Source organism: Lepisma saccharinum, chromosome 18 (assembly GCF_977018435.1).
Source record: "Lepisma saccharinum chromosome 18, izLepSacc3.1, whole genome shotgun sequence".
NCBI classification, from domain to species: domain Eukaryota; kingdom Metazoa; phylum Arthropoda; class Insecta; order Zygentoma; family Lepismatidae; genus Lepisma; species Lepisma saccharinum.
Window position 1 is genome coordinate 33,169,110 of NC_139246.1, and position 9,094 is coordinate 33,178,203.

Genomic DNA, 9,094 nt, shown 5'->3' on the forward strand with positions numbered 1-9,094 from the left:
AGAAAGGAGGATTGAAGAGAAATGGGAGAACAGACAAAGTAAGGTAGAAACAGGGGAAGAAAGAAAAGAAAGAAAAATGAAAAAGAAAGGTAGAAGAACACACACAGAGAGAGAGAAAGAAGGAAAGGTATAAACGAAATAGAGAGGGGAAAGGTAAAAGAGAGTCTTGACTAATATCACAGTTGAAAATAACCGAAAAGAGATTGTATGAATGAATCACATGAAACATAATCTCAATTCTTACCTTCTATTTCACAATCTCAGCTAGCCATGAGTTTTCTGTGTGAATGTATTTTCATCATATCGACACTCATCCTTATCTTTGTGAGAAGCCAAAAGTGGCAGAAAAGCGAATTAAAGTAAAGCAAATCAACCAATTAATCAATGGTTTGAAATGCCTTTCAAGTGGGTGGAGGAAATAGATATGGCTTGGCAATATCTCGCCACGACCCTTTCGATTACAAATATTTTTTCAAAAAGAAGTATTTTGGGCACGGTTCAATGTATTTACGAAACTTACATCATGATACACAAATATCTAGGGAATAAAAAAGCGTCATTACAATCAAAGTCATCAATGATGATTTTTTTCTAAACGTCGTACTTTCTAGTGGTTCGCTTGATGTTCAGTCAGACAATCTCATATGTTACTCTCTCTACCACTTCAGTTCGTGAAGCACCTGGTTATGTGCCTGAAAATATAAAGAAATACATGAATATATTGGGTTGATACATAAGTTCGTAGCGTCTTTTTCACCGTGGCAAAAGTATTTTTATTTGATACTAATTTGAGATGAACAAAAGACATAAATTAATCAGTAATATATTTTCCTTCATTGTCTATGGCTGTCTACCAACGCTGGGGCAGTTTTTCAATTCAACGCCTGAAGAAACCAGCTGATTCGGGGTTAATAGCGTCGTCAAGTCAAGTTTGAAGAGCATTTTCGTCACCAAAGGAGCTTCCTTGAAGATTGATGGATTGGGAGCTGAAAAGGTAGCAATCCGAGAACGCAAGATCGGGGGAGTAAGGGGGATGTGGAACTACCCAGCCAAGCTCCTGGATAGCAGCTTTTGTCATGTTGGCGGAGTGTGGGCTTTCATTATCGCGTCGCAGCACTTGATGCTGTCTTTCTGGCCTACTCGCTGATTGGTTTGTTTTCATTTAAAGCGTGCTATATCCTGAACCTTACCCATGGAATGCAAATGTCGCACGATGGTTGAATGGTCACAGTTCATCACATTTGCTAATTCTCGAGTAGACTGATGTGGATCCTCGTGGATTAAAGCGTTTAAACTGTCTTCATTAAAGCCCGATGGTATTCCTGAACGTGGAAAAACGCTTAAGTCAAAAATGCCCTCTTTGTAATGACGAAACCATTTTCTTGCCCTGCTTTCCCCGTTGGCATTCTCCCCGTACAAGGGACAAATGTTTCGAGCCACCCCCACTGCCTTTGCTTCTATGTAGAACTCAGACAGAAGAATATGTCGGAAATGTTTCTTTCCCCCACTGGACATTTATTGTTATTTAGCCTAAAAATAACACGGTCTTCCTTCAAATCTGCATAATTCAATTTATATTCATAAGCGCAACATTGGCACTTCAATTGATGAGAGTTAATCGATAAACAAACTCCTAACACCGCAGTGTTGTCATACCAAACACAAACGCTACGACCTTATGCATCAACCCAATACATGTGCGTCATTGCTAAAATTTGGTTACGGTATGTTCTAAGTCGGCCATATTGAAACTCGTCGTCCTATTTTGCTCAAACGCAAAACTGAATACTGGGCCTCCACGATGGCGCAGTGGTAGCATCGTCGCCTTGTAATCAAGGGATCCCGAGTTCGGTACCCAGTAGAGGCACATAGTGGTTCGGATCCCACTTTAAACTGTAGGTCCAGTCCCGATTAGCCTTACTGTGCATAAAGTGGACTTCAAACACCAACTCAATCAATCAAACCTGGATACGCGCTCTAAGATATCCGGTTGTCACTGCAGCTCCAAGATATACGCGTAATCGGAAAATATGCGAACCACTCCTGCATCTGTATTGGGAATGTGTGGAGCAATGCCGCGCATAACGGCAGAGAAGGGGAGAAAGCGAGTGGGCAGAGCAAAGCACTGCGTGTTGCTGCAAAGGCCTGGTAACTCTAGCCGCGATTTTACATCCACGCACTCACTTCCGTTTTCACGCGTTCATTGGTCAAGCCCTGAGCCAATACTTGCGCAGAGATTTGATGTCGTTCGTTTCCTGAAGATATTCCGAGTCAGAGTGTGCAAGCCCCCCTCCCATGACTAACACATTCGACACTCTAATGCCGCCGATCTGGGAACCAGTGTGCAATCATAGCGCAGAACGTTTATTTTGAGAAAATTCCCCAAGCGGAAGGTCTAATTGGCTGTTTGACCGAAAGTTCCTTCGCAGGTAAACGCGGCAACAGAGGGTCAGTGCCATAAAGGCAGTGACCGCGCCGGATATAAGGGCGGCGGAACTGTAGCGACACAATTTCCAGGCCAGAGCTTCAAAAATGCATCTAAAGTTTAAAAGTTCCAGTTCAATCTTTCAATTTATAGACTGAGTATATTACCTTGTTGGCCGAGCGCACGTTGATTGATAGAGACAAGGTTCCGAGTTCAACTCCTGTTCTGAGCGAGGTGCCCACCTTTACAGTGCGCCTCAGGGCCTTCTGCCTCGCTCACTTTCTCCCAGCGTTGCCAGTGTGTTTGTGCGTGTATAATTACGCAAAATGTGTTTATTATCGATGTCTGCTTCTAATTTTGTGGATCAGGCAAGAATCTACCTGGAGGGCGCAGGCAGAATACGTCGACCCTTTGATTCGCACATTCCTTCTGTGTATATTAGTTGCTTTGTTCTCTTTCCAGTTCGCCAAAAGAGTCTACACACCCTATTAATTGATATATCTACTCAATGTTGATATACAGGGCGAGTCAGAATTAGGTAAACTATTTTGGGATGATATAAGATTTTGATAAATTATCTTACAGGCATGACGTTTGTTTAGTAATGAACAATAACTCAAAAATGCTTGTTTTCCTTAAAGATAAGCTCGAAAACATTGTCAAGACGTCAATTCCAGATGGCGACCAAGAACGAAAGAGAGCATTGCGGAAAAGTATTGGAAGTAGTTTTGAGGGAAGTGAGAGGCTAGACAACCATCTTGAAATCCATTTCCAATCACCAAAAGTTACTCTTTGGTGTGGATTTTGCTCTCATATTCTCGTTGGATCTTACTTCTTTGACAATGAAGACGTAGACTGTCACTGTCACATCTCAGCCATACGTGACCATGCTGCAAGACTTTGGCATCCCAATAATCCAGATGAACACGGATATTCCAGCAGGACGCGCCACTGCTCACACAGCTTCCCCAAGCATGGAACTACTGAGAGTAATGTTTCCAGATAAGCTAATCTCCCTTAAAAGAGACATCGAAGAGCCGCCATGGTCCCCTGACCTCACTCCATTTGATTTCTTCTTAAGGGGGTTCATTAAGGAGGAAATTGTCAGAAGACAGTTGGAACTGGAGGCCAAGATAGCCGACATCGTAAACAACATACTGGTCGATGCTCCCACAACACCAAATGTCGCAGTGCATATTGGCTAGCATGTAGAAAATGGAGGTGTACACTTGCAGCACGTGTTTTACTCGAGCCGTTTAGTATTAAAGTGGACTAAACATTATTTTTAGTTATGTCCATTACTAATCAAACAGTATGTCTTTAAGATCATTTAACAAAAACTTATAGCATCCCAAAAGTGTATACTTAATTTTGCATCACCCTGCAGAATTTCCCATTGCAGGAAACTCGATATCGCTCGTACGCTTGACGTCTCTTCTGCTTTATCTAGCAACGTCTTTCATTGCACTTCCGGGGATATAAAAAGGACAGAAGGGAAATTGAGAGAAGTATGAAGAACTGCAGTAAGGGCACACATGAACCTAGATTATGTTAGTATTAATCTTGTGTCTTGTTCTTATTTTCCTGTCTTCTTTTTTATTTGTATGGAACATTGCGTCATTATATAAATAATATTTGTATATGCGTGTATGTAATTATACAATAATTATAATTAAAGAATGACAAGTGCCACATATTATAGATGTGATGTCAAGAGATTCATCATAAATACTAGTGCATACATGATGAAGAAGAATCGTGACGAATAGACTTAAAAATAGGAAAGAAAAATAATAAATAACCAACCTGTAAGCACACGAAAAATTTGTAGGCCACCTCGCACATATCACCTTTACCTGAAAATGGAAAAGCATAGCCGACTTTACAAACATATGTAAAATATCATTGTTTAAATAGAAAAGAGAGGTTATTCTTGTTCATGAAGTGATCTGAGGGAGTGTACTTGTACAGTCACGGACACTGCTCACGTGTCATAAGCAGAAAGAAATGTTTTAAAAGAAGAAGAGGCACGAAGGACGCGATAGAAAATTAGCGAAAGAAGGAGACAAAGTAGAAAGAGAGGACAAATAATAACTCGAGGGATAGAGGAAGAAAGATAGGAAACAACTAAGACATAGAGTAACAGAGAAGAAAGAAAGGGAATGAAGTAAAAGAGAGGGCATCAAAGAGAAAGGAGATTAGAGGGAAAGAATGATAAATAAAGAAGAGAGAAAAGAGGTAGAAGAGAAATAGAATTGAGAGAAATAAAAGTAAAGGATAGAGTGAGAGAGAGAAGGAAAATGAACAGAAATACATGATAGAGAAATGAAACTAAAGAAACTAAAGAAACTAAAAGATCGCGAGAGAGAAAAGAAAAATTAGAAATAGCAGACAGAGGAATAAAACTAAAGAATAGAGAGAGAGAGAGAGAGAGAGAGAGAGAGAGAGAGAGAGAGAAGGAAAGTGAAGAGAAATAGAGGATATAGAAATAAAACTACAAATAGAGAGAGAGAGAGAGAGAGAGAGAGAGTGAGAAAGAGAGAAAAGGAAATTGTAGAGAAATAGAAGATAGAGAAATAAAACTAAATAATATTGAATAAAGAAGAGAGAAATATAGCATTGAGAGAGAGAAAGATAGATAGATAAAAATGAAGAAAATTAGAAAAATCTGGAGGAAAATGTAAAATAAATTATTAACTCTAAAAATAGTAAACACGAAGAAAGAAGTAAAAGGATTCAAATAAAGTTTAAAAGTAGATCTAATAGTATTCCAAGCGAATCCACTGCCTTCCATTGATCATCCCCTGTGGGGCTCCATGAATTAAATTGTATTATTATCACAGCATGGTGCATTTCTCTTACCAGCATTGGACCTGCACTCGTCGAAGGTATCCCCCAGTCCACACAATGGCGACATGCAACAGTCTGGGGTATCGCAACGGTGTAAATCTTCACCTAGCTTCTCACTTATGCTTCCATCTTTCAATTGCTGAAAAAAAGAAACATCTGTCCTAAGTGTGTGGTTTTTTACGATTTTTTAGAATAACATACTTAAACATATAGAAAATTACTGAAATCATTTTCTAAACAAAGTACTACATAAATATAATGTTTCAAATATTTGTATCAAAAACAATTAATTCGCATTACAGTAAAACCTCGTTAATCCGGACTAATGGTGGGGATAAGTTGACCGGTTTAACGAAAGTCCGGATTCACTGAAATAACCTAAAAGAACAGTAGAAAGTGCATTAAAACTCCGTTTATAGCAACAAAACACGTTTATTATGGTGTATTTAAAGGGCATATGCCTAAGGGCACTATACAGTACAGTACAAAGTCTGCGGGAAACAGAATTTCATCAGTGGTTGACTGCCTTTTCTTTTGGAAGTTCTCTTGTTGACTTCTAGCCACATTTAAAACCTTGCATTCTGCTTTTTTTGGGGGGTCGCTTTTGCCAATCCCGGGTTAAGCGAAGTCCGGCTTATCGGGGTCCGTATTAAAGAGGTTTTACTGTATTTGTTTATTTATAGAATGAGACCATAATGTGATAATATTATTTTATGAAAACAATGTAAACTCACTGTGTCAAAATTCAATGAAAAGTGTAGAAAACAATTATGTTATTGGATATGATTAAATATTACTACTTTTAAAGTTAAAAAACAGTTCGATATGTAATGATAACACACCCAGTTTTATAATTAAATATAAGGGTACATCAAAATAGAAATGAGACAATAATTATGAAACTTTTATGATCTTCACATGTCAGTTTTAGCCTTCAACATGTTCTGCTTTTTATTCTTAGATAATATTATGATTGATTGATTGATTGAATTGGTGTTTAAGTCCTCTTTATATAAAGTAAGGCTAATTGGGACTGGACCTACAGTTTATAGTGGGATCCGAACCACTATGTGCCTCCAACGGGTATCGAAACCGGGACCCCTTGATTACAAGGTGACGACGCTAGCACTGCGCCATCGGGGAGGTGTAATAGTAATATGATACATGTAAATTAAATGTAATAATGTTTAATTATGATTAAATAGGACACCTGTACTTAATAATAAGGAAGAAAAAGATGATAACATTTTGATTATATTGACAGCGAATATTGAATGCTCCTGGACCCCACAAACATGCAGCGCTATCTTTTTCTGTGTTCCTTCTTCTACCTCCCTGATAGTGTAGTAGTAATGTTACCTTGCAATCAAGGGATCCCGATTCGAAACAGGATAGAGGCACTTAGTGAATCGGATCTCACTTTAGAACGTAGGCCCAGTCTCTATTAGCCTTACTGTGCATAAAGTGGACTTAAAACAACAAACCAATCAGTCAATCAATCTATTAGTGTGTGTTTTAAACAGCCACCCTCTTCGGCTTCCTCGCCATCCTCGCCTACAATCGAGGAGGAAACACTGTCGTCTGAAGGGTGCGATGGAGAACGATTAGTGGCGGAGATAAATCACTCCTTAAGTTCTTTAAATAATTTACTTCAATTAGAGTTTACAAGCTTGAATACCCCACTGTTTTCTTCCTGTCTTCTTTTCTATCTTTCTCCTCTCTACACTGTAAAAAATGTTGGTGTTAAAACAACACAGAGTGTGGTCCCTGGACATCTACATCTCATTTTGCTCAACATTTAACCTCAGTGATGTCTAAAAGGTGTTGATTGCAACTATTTGTCTGTGTTATTTCAATACCAGTGAAGTTAAATGTTGACCAAATTGTGGTGTAGACCGCCTGGAACCACTCTGTAGTCGCTTTAACACCAGTAATATTTTCAGTGTATCTCTATTTTCCTGTTCTTCTTTGTTTCTACATGTCTCTCTTTTTCTCTGTCACATTCTGTCACTCTTTCCCCTTCTCCCTTCCAAACTAACCTAATGCTAATTCAAAATCAAGGTTCATATAAATACTTGAACTAAAGGAGAAAGAATGAGGTTATTTTCTGCCACTTTTGGCTAATCGTGACAATGGGAGCGGATAAAGGGGCAGTCGCAAACACATATGCCGACCTCCGTGGAGTAGTGGTTAGCATATCACGCTACGACGTTAGAACCCGGCCTGGACATGGATGTTCTTTGTGAGTGTCCCTTCATCCTCATCGTAGCGATTAGCCAAACGTAGCTTGAAAGCGACGCTAAATAACGAACATCAATCACTCAACACACATATGGACGACGCAACGCAATTCCTGACTGCTGGTCAAGGCGCCAGAGCTTCGTTAGTCTGCAATATGCATTCCAGAGTGTACTTCGTAGAAGAGAGATTGATAATTTTGTTTCGCAAAGGAATACACCCCTTACACCACTAAAAAAGAAGCACAATATATATAAAAAAATGAGATTCGAAAATACTGTTACAGGGCATTTAGTGTCAACGTAAAAATTAACTCATGATTTCATTAGCCAATCGCGTATAATTATATTGAAAGCTTAAATTCATTAAGAGAATAACTCGAAACAAATCTAAAATCCCATTACGCTACACGGTGGATAGAATATTAAATCATACACACTTCAACAATTTAACTTAAGCTGTGCTTAAGTCATTTCCTTTAATGAATATAATAGAATTTCGTTATACATCCTATGATTATACTCACCAACTTCTTGTGTTGCAGGAAACAGGACAAGTAACACTGTGTAAATAATGAAAGAGATTAGAAACAATGTTTTAAATCCAAAATTAACACATATCATTAACAGTGTGCTAACATAATATATACAGTATTTTAAATGTATTTCTAGCAATAGTTCTGATCAAGGGTGCCCTCAGAATTTTTTTTCAGGGTGGGAGTAGAATCATAGAAACTTTTATTATTATAATTATGATTGCTATTAATTTTGTTACTACTACTACTTTACAAATCATGAAATTCAAATTGAATTGAAAATACTTTGACATTGTATACAAGTTCAGACTCGAGTATACTATTTAGTAAGAAAATAGATTCGCCTTTCTTCTTTGATGAGCAGTTCTATGTCATTTCACAATGCATAGATATCAAACAGACTGTCCATTGTACCTCTGATTCATGTTTTTACTTGCCGAAGGATACTGTATAATAATAATAATAATAATAATAATAATAAGTTAGCAACTCCAAGAATTTCGAGTTACGTTCGATAGATGGCAGTAACTGCTAATATATAACTTATAGAGAGCAATATGTAGCAATTCATTAGCTGTGTAATAACAATAACGGCATAAATTTCAAAATTATTGTTGATTAGATATAATTAGTGATAACTTAAAGTTTAATTATCAGTATAAAAACATATTTATATATTACCGACTCGCTGAAGAAATGAGTTGACTTTGAACTTGATAAGTTAATTAGTTACATTATTGCCGTATATCGGTTCACTGGTTCTCCATTTGTTTCAGCTACTTGCAATAATGCAGACGATTAAGTAAAAATAGTTTCATATTTAACCAAACCTCATGGACACAATTAAAGTTGTGAAGCGAGAGAGTGATCTCAAAATACCAACAATACCATAATATTTACACTACAGTAGTGTATACTTAGCGTTTCAAAGTCATCCTTGGTACGAGTGCATTTGTAGCCTCTTTTTTTATCAATCGAATATCAGTTTTTGACATATTTTGACAATTTTTTGTCTGTGTTTTAGCGTTTAGCGATGTTTTAGTAAA

At 37.7% G+C, this 9,094-nt stretch overlaps 1 long non-coding RNA gene across 1 annotated transcript; it reads right to left on the reverse strand.

The window, feature by feature from the left end:
* Window positions 1-485: 485 nt before the first annotated feature.
* On the reverse strand, window positions 486-8,077 carry LOC146001952 (uncharacterized). The gene is made up of 4 exons (XR_014443636.1): window positions 8,040-8,077; window positions 5,288-5,414; window positions 4,232-4,281; window positions 486-692 (listed from the first exon to the last, which is right to left on the reverse strand). It is a non-coding gene; the product is annotated as an uncharacterized LOC146001952 (long non-coding RNA).
* Window positions 8,078-9,094: the final 1,017 nt, after the last annotated feature.